General features: G+C 50.2%; 1 long non-coding RNA gene across 1 annotated transcript; it reads left to right on the forward strand.

Moving 5' to 3' along the window:
* The first annotated feature begins 9928 nt into the window (after positions 1-9928).
* On the forward strand, positions 9929-12255 carry LOC147580859 (uncharacterized). The gene is made up of 4 exons (XR_015250735.1): positions 9929-10124; positions 10730-10790; positions 11703-11896; positions 12154-12255. It is a non-coding gene; the product is annotated as an uncharacterized LOC147580859 (long non-coding RNA).
* The last annotated feature ends 225 nt before the right edge of the window (positions 12256-12480 follow it).

Below are 12480 nucleotides of genomic sequence, written 5' to 3' on the forward strand. Positions count from 1 at the left end.
AGAATGAAGACAGTAATGACAACAACATGGCAGAAGTGTGACCAGGGAGGCTCTAGGTCAAGCTATTGTCTTAACACCAATCACTTAACATGTGAACACCTGAGAACTGGGCAGGCTTAAGTGAGCAAACAAAGGTGTTTGGTTGTTGAATCTGACGATTCTATCCTGGGGACATTTCAGTGATGAACTAACTTATGTTTGGGGTAAGAAGAAAAGTGGGAAAGATGGTGGAGTTGTTGTATCCACCAAGGGGTTGACTTGTTTAGGTCAGCGTTTTAACAGTCTTCGTGTTTCTCAATGGACTGAAATGTTTGCCCAATTTAGATAAGGCTGAGTAGCCAATGGGCTGCTGCAGTGAGTCCTCTGCAAATGAGCTCAACAAAGTTTATTGAGTGTTTACTATGTGCTGGCCACGTGAGCAGGGCACACAGTGCCTCCCTTTGTGAATGTCATAGAAATGCCCCAGAAGAATGCTTGTCAGGGCTAATGTGGAAAGCAGGGTGTCATTAAACTCCAACAAGCGTGTGTATGGGGCATGTATGGGGATGAATGGTTGGCGAGGGTCCCTCTGAGGAAGGTCACTTTAGGTGAGACTGGAATGTTGAGGGGTTTGGGGGACAAGAGAGCAAGCAGGATCAACCAGTGGCTTGCGAGAAGGCCTGAGGATGGCAAAGCTCCATGAACTGGAGGGAGTCACCCAGGCCAGTGAGGGAGCAACTGGGAGAGTGTGGAAAGAGGTCAGAGAGGAAGCCTGGGATTGGGGGTCACAGACAAGGGATTGATAGGGGGATTCCTTGAACAGATGAGGCAGATCTGACACAAGCTGATTTGAAAGGATCATGACCTTGGAAGGAAAATGAACTTGAGGAAGTCAGGCTGGAGGTGAGCAGGGGACACTCATGGGAAAGTAGGAACACCCTTCTTGGGCCAGGGGGGGATGAGGGTGGTCAGGAGCCAGGTAATGGCCATGGATACGGATTTGAGAAAAGTCTTGAACATTCTGGTACATTGGAGGTAGACTGAGTGGGAAAATGGAGTGTGTAGTGGAATGTCTCTCCAGTTTCTGGCAGAGATAACTGGGTTCACCCATCTCCTTTACCGAGATGGGAACCTGCAGGTAGGGAGGGGCTGGTGAGGAAGCCCCGGTGCTCCCTGATTTTCTTTCGGAGACCATAGAATCTGCCTTTCTTTGTGCACACTGTGGTCTGGCAGGGAGAGGGCTGAATTGTTGTATCGTAGCCATGTGTGAGAACAAAATACTAACAAGCGATAGGTCAATGTCCATTCATTTGGTCAGGGCCAGGGTCCTGGAGTTGATTCTGGAAGCTCCTGTTGCTCAGCCTTAACCTCTCTGCTGCCAAGTTGTGGAGAGCACCTTGGTGGTCTCCTGGTGAAAAATACACATAGCAACTACACTGGGACTCCTCAATGGCTCTGGCCACATGTGATTCACAAATAGACATGTAATCATCTGGGTTGTGAAGAGCCAGGACAGAGAGCCCCATGCACAGGGATAGGTATTAATCTTGGCTCTGCCACACATACTCCCTGCTTTTGGTCTAGAATTTAGCCAAAGTGGAGAGTAGCAGTGCTTCAACAAAGGATTGCTGAATCTGGGCCTCTGTTTGTCCTCATGCAGGGTGGGTTTGTCCTGTATTTCTGGTTCTGGTCATGCTGTTTCATTCCTGATAATGGGGGTGCATATCCAGAAGATAGGGCAGAGTCTGCTGGGATTGTTTTTTGTAAGCTTTCACTTTCAAATGGTGCAGGAGTCAGAGAAGGGTGGATTCTCCTGTCTGGGCGTGCTTAGTGGAGGCCCAGGATCCTGTTTTGGCTCAGACCCCTGTAACCTGTTCAGGTTCTGCTTCCCCACTCACCTGGGAACCACCTGCCTCTCAGGCAAAAAGACCCTATGGCACCCAACGTTGGATTTGGTAGCAGGGTTTGGGGCTCAGAGCAGCTAGCTGCAAGTGCAATCTCTGAGAGCAGATTTGGGGTCTGCTGCGATCTCACACTACTGAGTTAGAGACATTCCAGAAGTCTCAGCTTTCTAAGCAGGTAAGTTGGTTCTGAAGATGCTTTTGGCCAATAAAAGGAAAGGTGGGAGCAGCTGGCTTTGAGGAAGTGGCTGAGATTGTGGTGAGGGTGGTGGTGCTGGGTAATAATGAGGCTCTGAGAAGACCCAGGACAAATACAGTGATGCCTGCACTTCATTCGCTTATTGACATTTGTGTAGCACTACATCCTTGTATCTTGGGGTGAGATCCTGTTACTATCCCCATTTGACATTGAGGAAGCTGGGGCAGAAAAGGTCAAGAAACTAGCCTAAGGTGGTTGCCTAGAGAGTGGCTGAATCTGGCCGCTAGAGAAGTCAGCAGTCACCTCCAGAATCTGTTCTTCTCAGTACTATTTGCTGCCGGATCCCCACTCCACCCAGCAGTAGGTGGTTTGAAGCCCTTTTTTGTCCGACCAGGACAAATTTTATCATTTCTGTGCTCTGTCTCTCCTGGGATCCTCTTATTTTTTTTTTTTTTTTAAGTAGGCTTCACAAGCTGTGCCAACGTGGGGCTTGAACTCATGACTTGAGATCAAGACCTGAGCTGGAATTAAGGGTCAGATATTTAACCGACTAAGCTACCTAGGCAGCCCCCTCATGGATTCCTTTGTTCTGAGGCAGAAACTCCTCAGAGATATAGAGGATGAGGGTCAATTTTTCATGGGGAATTGATGGAGCCCTCTGTTGGGAGTAAGGCCAGGTCCTTTGTCCTGAGTAGCAACAGCTGGGGGAGGTGGGAGCTGAAATTTGGGTGAACTCAATAAGCAAAGGGCCTCAAGACAGCATGCGTGTGGTGAGAACCACAATGTCCTTGAGGAGGATGTCGTCTGACTCTCATGCTTCTCACTGGTTCCCTGGTCATTATTAGGGGGCAGCAGAAGAACAGCACACAGGACCTGGCGGGTCCTTCATGGGCAGGGGCCTGAGTCTGGGCCCGTGTCCCTGGGCATCTCTGGTGGTCTGCGACTCATACAGACTTGGAGGAGGCCCTGTGGTAAGGCAGGAGGGTTCTGGTCCTATGAGCAGAGCAGTCTGCGAAAGCTTTCCAAGGGTCTGGGAGGGCTTTCTCCGTACCAGGCTTGTGGGGGCCCCCAGCCCCATCAGCATAATGACTAGTAACAAAAACTCTTCTTGTTCTGGGGATTATTATCAGCCCTGAGCCCCTCTGTCTGTTCTGAAGCCCAGAGCTGTGGACTGGCCCTCCTCATCTCTGTAGGTGTTCTACTGCCTCCTGCCCTGTGTCTCCCCAGCCCTGAGGAAATGGAAGATTCCTGCAGGGGCTATTTGCTCTCCTGTCTCACCTCCCTGCTTCTCCCCTTCCAGCTGCCTGCTGGGGGTCTGCAGGTAAGTGTGTCCCCATCCCCCTTCCTGTGTCTCCTTTGGGTGGGCGAGAGCCTCTGGGAGCCCTGCTGTGTCTCCATCGGGACAGACGGTTATTGGTGGAGGCCCTCGCTGTAGGAAAGGTCTGGTGATCTCCCAACTGCTAGTTGTAACTAAATATTAAAGAATACGGTTTGGGAGGCCAATGCCAGACCTCCCAAGGCTTTGTGTTCTGTCTCATGGAGTTTGGATGCAGAGCTGAGGAAATTTTCAACAGAGCAGTGGAAGGAGGTGTTTTGGGTAAGAGTTTTGCTTTGACTGCTCTAAGGGAGGGTATATGCAAAATGAGCAAACTTGGAACAAACATGTAGTTACGTGGTGGGGAGGTGTCTGAATTCACATAGGGGCAATGAGATAGAAGAGGAGTTTCCAGTGTCAGAGAGGTTAGGAAAGTAGACTTAACTGAGTGAGGAACTTTGGAGACAGGAGTTTGGAGGGGGAAGAGGGGACTGCAGAGACTCCCAAGGTTTCTCTTTGGCAGTTTGTTGTTTAGCAGTAGAAATATTGAAAACTATGTGTTAGTTGCCTATTGTGACAACAATGTTGTGGTGTTTCAGAAAGCTGACGCAGAAAGCTCAGGGGCATATAGCAACAACCATTTAATTAATCTGTGCATTAAAGCAGTTCGCCTCATCTGGGCTGTGTTTGGCTGATCTTTTTTTGTTTTCATTTTTTTTTTAACATTTATTTATTTTTCAGAGACAGAGAGAGGCAGAGCATGAGCAGGGGAGGGGGAAGGGGAGAGAGAGAGATACAGAATCTGACGCAGGCTCCAGGCTCTGAGCTGTTTGTTAGCACAGAGCCCAACACGGGGCTTGAACTCACGAACTGCAAGACCATGACCTGAGCTGAAGTCAGACGCACAACCGACTGAGCCACCGCGGTGCCCCTGTGTTTGGCTAATCTTAACTGGGCTTACTCATACATCTTCGGTCATGTAGGGGAAATATGACTAAACACAAAATCTCTCAACCTGGAAATCCTTTTCAGAAAGATAGTAGGGAAAAAAAAACATTTTTATCATTGCATTAGCATTAACCAGATTGTGTTGTGCATCACACAGAATCTACCAAGGGATTGCAAAGACAGAAGAAATCTCACCCTTTTACATAGCCATGCAGACACAACTCATTACACACATGTTCTCTGGATAAACAGTTATTAACCCTCAAGTAAGTGGATGTGACAGCAATATTTGTCACAGTTCATTCCAAGTTTGCTTGGTAATTGGGGTGACCAACTCTTGGCTTCATCCAGAAAAAAAAAACCCCAAGTTACGTATCTTAATGACAGGAGATAGTGTCACACTGGAATCATGGTACCCACTGAGATTTGGGTCACAGGAATGGGGACAGAGGGGTGCTGTCCTTCTTGATGTTAACAGTTCAGAGAGAGGGCTCCCTGGTTCTTAAGAAAGACATTCTTGGACCTGGAAGCTGTCAAAAGACCTATCTAGTTTTCACAAAGGACTTATATACATTTCAAAGAGGGGAGAAAGCCTCTGAAATCACAAATTTCCTAAAGTAAATGCTGTAAGTAATAGGATGGGAAGGGACTTTCTTCCTCTATTTTCAACAGGGACAATACTTCTTACCTTTTTTTTGTCCTTACAGTGGACTTTGGTTGTGTTTGCTCCCATGGGTGTTGTTCAGCTGGCTGTTGGCTGATTGATCTAGGAGAGTTTTAGCTGGAAAGGCTTTGCTAGACCGAGCATGTCCTTCCTGTGTCAGAGGCCAAGGCAAAGGCACAAGCAGTTTCCAGCCTCTGCTAGAGTCACATTCCCTGAACTCTCAGTGGCTGAGTCAAGGTGCATGATGGAACCCAGAGGCAGAGTGTGAAGGCACTAAACATATGTGGCAGAAGCTGAGATAGATGTAAAGGAGGCTGAAGGATTAGGGATATGTTCATCGTCAGACTATCACAGATGGGGCCAAATATGAATTAGTTCAGGATTTGAGTTTGAAACATCTGTGAGGAATTCTGGCAGAGTTAACCCCCAGGGATATGGATATTAGGGAGATAGCTCAGGAAGTAGGTAGGGTTTTTGATGGTGGAAGCAGATGCCCCGGAGCGTGTGTGAGGTGAGAAGAGCAGAGAAGGATGTAACCTGGGATCAAATTCCTCTTTCTGTCACTAGGGGTAATGGACATGCCACTCTCATGGTTGGAGAGAAGAGCCCTGCCCTCTGTGCCCAATGCAGGACCCCATGCTCCTTCCTTCTGTTCTCTATGGCAGGGCCACTGCTTTGCTCCCTAGGGAGCCCCCAGAATGCATGCTGCCCCTGGAGTTATGCACAGGAAGACTCTGATGGCATCCCCAGGTTCTGGAAGGCCTCCCTGTGCTCTCCACCTTCTCTCTTGCAGGCGTGGGCTCTGTCCCCAAAGTACACGTCACTGGGCCAGAGAGGGACAGGGTTTCAGTGCACAGCCTTGGAGTGGCTCCCAAAGCCCCACGTGCAGTGGAGGTCCCTCAGTAGGGAGACGTTCCTAGCATTCTCAGAGACCCATGCCCAAGATGCTAAAGTGCTGTTCAGTGTGGAGGCTGCCTGGTGGTGAGTGACAGGTCTCCAGGCCATATGACCTGCTCAGTGCTTAGCCTCATCTGACCTGCCCACCATATTGCCAGCTGTTTTGCCTTCAATGCAACTAGTTCTCAGTCAGCACCTGGAAGCCACAAACCAGGTATACTTATGTTGAGACCTTGCCGTTGTACTTCACCATTCTGCTCTTTGCAGCTTCATTCCCCCTTTCTGCTTTTTGTTTTAATTATTTTTAGTTATGCCATTTTCTCCTCTGTTGGCTTTAATAATATCTAGACCATGTTTCTTGATTTCTTTATTAATTATAGTATTTTTATTATTTGTTGACTACCCTTGAGATTCAGCTTTATTTCTTTCCTTTTTTTTCTTTTTCTTTTCTTTTCTTTTCTTTCTTTCTTTCTTTCTTTCTTTCTTTCTTTCTTTCTTTCTTTCTTTCTTTCTTTCTTTTCTTCTTTTTAAATTAAACTGGGTCCCGAGCTCCACCAGGTGAGGGTCCAATGAGGTTGTGCTGAGCTGACATTAATATTTTCTTCAGCAGGACAGGAAGGAGTCAGTCCTACACAAATCTGAGCATATGCAGCCTGGCAAAGGGCACAGGAGTGCAGATGCTGGGAGGCAGAAGTTGGTGTTGTCAGAGTGGAGGTTAGAAAGGAGGCTAGGAAGGCTGGAGAGAGTTGGGGAGGAGAGCAGAGAGGGAGAAGGAGGAGGGCCAGGGCCTGGGGCAGGATGACATTTTCAGCACTCTGCTACTAGTGCTGTATGACCGTATTTCCCCACACTTAGTGGCTTGACCCACAAACACTTACGTCTCACAGTCCCAGGGAACCAGGAATCCAGCAGCACTCAGCTGGGGGCTCCTACCAGAGTCTCTCAGGAGTTTGGGGCTGTTGTCAGCACCGAGGCAGGACTTGCTTCACTCAGAACCTGAGCTCACTTAGGGGTGTTAGCAGGGTTCAGTCCACATCAAAGGCTTGAGTTCTTCTCTTCTGTTGTTGTCTCTCAGTGCTAGACCACATGCATGTGTCTGTGTCATGACTCAACATAGAGGCCTGTTCCCCAGTGTGAGGATCTGAGAGAGAACACAGGTCAGAGTGAGCACGTGGCTGGGCACTGAGATTTTATAACCAAACTTGGAAGGGGCTTTGGGTCCTGTTGCCATCTTCTGTAGAATAGAAGTGAATCACTAAGTCTAGGCCACACTCCAGAGGAGGGAGTTCCACAAGGACATGTATACAGGAGGTGGGGATCTCAAGGAGCCACTGAGGGGAAAAGATGAGGACCCTGACAGGGTCAGTGCCTTTTCCAGAATCACAGGGACTGGTCAAAAGGCAGAACCAAGCATGAATCTAGCTCCATGTCCTTAAAGTTGGGGTCCTGGCTGCACCCAGGCTTTCTGAGGGGGCTCTGGAAAAGGTTGTGTTATTGTACCTGTACAGACATAGAGATGGTGTGGGGGTGAGTGTGAACAGGAGGGTGACAGGGGGCATTCCAGCACATTCTTGTCTGAGGAGGACCCCAGGTGAGGGCAACCCACTGAGTGCACCCCTGTCCACATTGTATCCAGTGGAGAGGGAGAGAATGGCAGAGCCTAGAGGTAAGGGTGGGTTCTGACCTTCTAGGCCAAGGCTCCAATCCATTCTGTCTGGTTTGCTTTGGAAATTAGCCTAAAATCTTGGGAAGCTTTTGCCCATCCTTCCCATCTTCTGGGCCTCCAGAATGTGAACACTGGTACACACACACACACACACACACACACACACACACCAGTAAGGACGGTGGGGGGGGATCTGAGGAGCTGCAGGTTCAGAGGTGGTGAAGAGACGACGAAAATACGGTTGGAAGCATTTCCTATGTGTGACACTACTCCTCCAATTTCATAGGTATCATCCCAAATATGCCTGAGGACACCCCGAGGAAGTACATGCTAGAATAATCTCCATTGCACAGGAAGGACACAGACCATCCCTGAGAGGCACAATGGCTTATCCAGGGTCAAAATCAGGTAAGAATGAAGACTTGTGTCTGAACCTAGATGTGTCTCAAAGGTGGGACCCGGATGCCCCCAGACCTTCCCAGGGGACTGTAGAGAGTAGTGCATTGGTGTAACTGTGTACAGATGAGACATTTCATGGAGAAAGGGGGTGAGAAGCCAGCAGCCCAGGGCTCTATTTGCATAGGTGTTATCCCTGGAGGGGACTCGGGTCGGTGATCCTAGGCAGTGAAGTTACTGCCTTGACAACAGACCCCAAGAGAACTTGGAATCCCCATAACCAGGCACCCATATTCTCGTATAGTCCCACACCAGACTCACTTGGCTGGAGACACTTGATAGTGAAAAATGTTTTCTTGCTGTTCTTTCTTTCTGGAGCTCTGGCTTCCAGAGACCCCAGTGGGGAAGATGTTTCAGATGCTGTGGATGTTGGCTCAACCCTCGCTCCCAATGCCTCAGGCTGTTTTTCTGAAGGCCCCGTAAAGTAATACAGAGCAGCCTAGGGAAGGCCAGTTCAGTTCAGGCCACCTGTTCGAGCCATCCCTGGGCAGCTCCATTCCCTCCTCTTCAGTTTCAGGGAAAGAGGGACATGTGAGGAGGTCCTGCCCGGGGCTAGAGAAGGTTGGAGGCAGTCGATAACCTGGTGGCCTCATCATGTCCACACCAATGTCATGGTGGGTAGGGTGGAAAAGGGATTCCTGAGGTGCTTCTTTCCTGTGCGAGCGTTAATCCAAGGTCCTCGCACATGTATCTTTTTCCTCCTTGGTGGAAGTCTGTGCACACTGTGGTGTAGTGTGTCTGGAATGGAGTCACATGGGTCTGAGGGCCAGTAAAGGCAGCCAGTCAGGACTCTGAGGCCTCCTGCCTATCTGCTGCACTGTCTTTACAGAACTGCACACCAGAGATGGGGCAGGAGTTGAGTGATGAGATCCTCTGCTCAACTTCCGTGAAGGACAGGAATATGCCCCACACCACTAACAGGATGCAGCACCGAACCGGCTCAGGGGGAGTGCAGGTACCAGGGAGACCCAACAGCCAGGGCCCAGATGTAGCAAAAAGATCCCAGGGCCCAGAAGCCACACTGCTACTCCCCTGAGCCCCCTTGTAGACTTCTGCTCCCAGATGAATCTGGATCCCCAAATCCTCCTCAAATTTGCCTTCACGGCCCGGCCCCTGCCATGGCCAGATGCAAAGTCACTGTCCACTTATTTGTAGGAATATCAGAAAAGAGACCTGAAGTCATTTCACATCCCATCTGGTCTAGAGTATTTTTTCACTGTTATAAGTATTTTCCTAACTCCTGTTTCCAGGTGTCCCTGTTGGCCTGACCATCCTTGCACACCTTCTCCAAATCTGGCACATGATCATCATGAGTAGGGAGATTTTTGCCAGAAGGGACATGGGGCTCATGGTATTTTCTCGGCTGCTCTGCAGTTTGGTTGCCAAGGAACACATCCCTGAGGCCCCTCCAGGTGAGGAGTAGGGGCCTCTCTGGGCTATGCAACATTCCAGAAGGGAGATAGGTTACCACACCCATTTAGCTCTTCACTGATGTGGGACTTTGACATGATTCCCTTTTGTTGCCATGTTACAGTGCTCACTGGACATCCTACATGACCTATTACCCTAATCCCTCTAACCCCAGGAAATGCCTCTGCTTTCTCATCTCTAGAATGGGCTGTGTCATCAGAAATCACACGGATGATGCTGTTAATACAGGGAGGTGCTGTCAATACTCAGCTAACCATCTGACCTGAAATACTCACATGTTCAGTCACTATCCACCTCAAATTCTAGTTTTAATGCCAAAATCCTTTTTCCTACTGTGGGTACCTATGTTTCAGTCTTGCCACAAGCCACTGAAGGCTTGGGGATTTGTTCTGCATTCTGTCCCCTAACCCTCCTGGTGGCCAGTGTGCTGCCTGACTCTGTGTCCCTCCTCTGTTCCACCTCAGGGTAAAAATGCCTCAACCATGAATAAGAATGAGACCAGTGTGGTGTGGACCATCCAGGCAGGCTTGCTGGATAAGCAAGTGTAGCACCCAGTGCCTGTCTTCCTGGGCAGAGACCGCCGCCCCCCCGCCCCCATGTCTCCATGTTCCTGGACATGTACAGAACTTTTCCACTACTGAAAAGGTGCTGGATCTGTTGATTCCAAGGTGAGCACCCTGCCTCTCCACAGCCCCACTGAATTTGGCCACTTACAGGCTTTGAGTCTTGGGAATGTCACCAAACCTCCCCAAGTCTCAGTCTGTTCCTCAGATGGGGGCAGAGTTATTATAGGGACCCAGTGGGTCCCTGCAGGGAAAGTGCACCTGGCATTGTGGACCGGTCTGCTGGCAGGGCTGTGGCTGTGCTGGGTTATTATTGTCCTCTTCCCCATGATGACGTTTCTGCCTCATCTGTCACTGTCACCAGGTTTTGAGCTGGGCCATTTTCCCATTTGAAAAGGAGATTTGAGGCTCCATCTGGGGGTCTGAATCCTGGCTGAGACCAGAGCAGGGATCCCTGGGGGTGAGCAGGTGGCCCCAGGCCCACTCAGATATCTGTGATGGTGCTAGTTGAGGCCCATTCATTCATCAAACATACAGGAAGCTCCACCAGATGCAGGCACTTCTTTAGGAGCTGACTGTCATGCAAGGCACAGAGCAGACAACACCCTGCCCTCTAGGGCTCCATTCTACACAGGGGTCAGTGACACTAGGTATGACAAGAGGTAGCATACACAGGACAGGTGATATGATGCCCTCCTGGCTTCCTCTAGGTATGGATGCATCCTTCCTGAAATGGGATGAAGATGGAAGACCCCTGGAGCAGCAGAAAATGTGAGTGGGCTTTAGACAATGCAGGAGGGTCTTCCCCCTCCAAGAGGGCAGCGGGGGGGGGGCGGTGAGTTGGAAGGGCTCTGGACCCTGTATCCCACACATGTGCGATTCCTTTGAGCGGGCAAAGGTCTGAGTGCTTCTCCTGGAAGAGGAGAAAGGGGTTCTAGAGAGCCGTAGATGAGGTGTGGGCACAGTGGGACAGCAGAGGGGGCCAGAGGACAGAGTCACCTCCTAAGAGAGTCCAACCCCATCCCTTCCCACTCCCAGTCCTGCCTCCACCCCCATCCTGGGACCCAGAACAAAGGGTGTGGGGAGCATCACACTCACCAATCTGGTGGCACTTCAACGGTGGGTGCTCAGCAAGTGCTTCGGAGACCTAGTGAGGGCTCAGGGACCAGATGTCCCCCACCTTGTGGGAGATTAGGGTCAGTGGGTGGACACCCACATGGATGCGAAGTGAATAAAGCAACATGTAGGCAGAGCAGGTAAAGTTTGAGGTATTAGGAGCGTCCTGAGAAGCCCTGCTGAGAGACGGGTTCCTTTGTTTCCTATTTGTTCCGATATTCACGGAGCACTGGTGTATGCAGTGAGGACAATGAACCGACCAGACGCCACCCCTCCTTGCCCACATGGAGTTGAATTCCAGCAGGAAGTAGGCAGGGAGACAGAGCAAAGAGTCCTTCTCCAAGAGGACAGAGATGGCCCCATCATTGGTTAAAGGCTCCCATTCAAAATGGCTTTTTGCCAGACTGTCCTCAGTGACCAGGACTATCTTAGCAAGAGTGCCAAATCAGAAGTGGACAAGGAGTGGGACCAGCCTCTGGACAGCTGGAGGCATAGGAGCCCAGGTTCCCACTGGGTGCCCTGAGACATCATCAGTCTTGATTCTTCTGCCCACTTCTGTATCTCCAGGGCCATCTTCTCCATTCTGGGCACCTGGATGGACCACTCCCCTGAGGATTTTTTCCAACCTGCAGAATTTCCCTGCCTGAAGATGCTGCTGGCGTATGTGGGGCTTAACATGCTGGGCTCACACCTGGAGCACCATACGTCTGTTTTCCTCTCATAGCTGGGACACATGGAGCCCAATGAGCCAGAGGTTGAGGGTGAGGAGAACTCAGGGTGGGCGATGTGAGCATGTGGAGGGCACAGGGTAGGCCACACAGAACAACTATCCTTAAACTGTGTTTGGATCAGGAGCAGTGAGTAGTCTCAGATAACTGTCCCCATGGTCTGCCATCTGGGGAAACTTCCTGGTGGTGGGTTCTTGGACTCAGAAGACTTTGACTGGTGGGAGAGGTTTCCTTTATTTGGAAGAGACATGGAAAGGCAATCATGGTGATGATACTTTCTCTTCTTGAAGCTATAGCACCCGTTCCGGAGCAGGATCCAGAACCAACTCAAGAGCTAGCCCCAGCTCCCACTGTGGTGCCTGCTGCAGCTTCAGAGCCTGAGGTGGCTGAAGCCATCACTCCTGCTGGAGCTCAGCAATTAGGAAAAGCAGCGACCTTCCCTGCAGTGTCAGAGCCAGTGCAGGTGGTAGTTACAGCTGTGATTCACTGTCAGGAGCTGGAAGAACCACCTGCACCTTTGGCAGCCCTGGAGCATGAGCAGGCTCCAGCCCCAGCTACTGGGGTTACGGAAGGACTAGAACAACCACTTGCTACAGCTGAACAACCAGTCAGCTCCC

The sequence above is a fragment of the Puma concolor genome, chromosome B2 (assembly GCF_028749965.1).
Source record: "Puma concolor isolate L17-30 chromosome B2, mPumCon1.1.hap2, whole genome shotgun sequence".
NCBI classification, from domain to species: domain Eukaryota; kingdom Metazoa; phylum Chordata; class Mammalia; order Carnivora; family Felidae; genus Puma; species Puma concolor.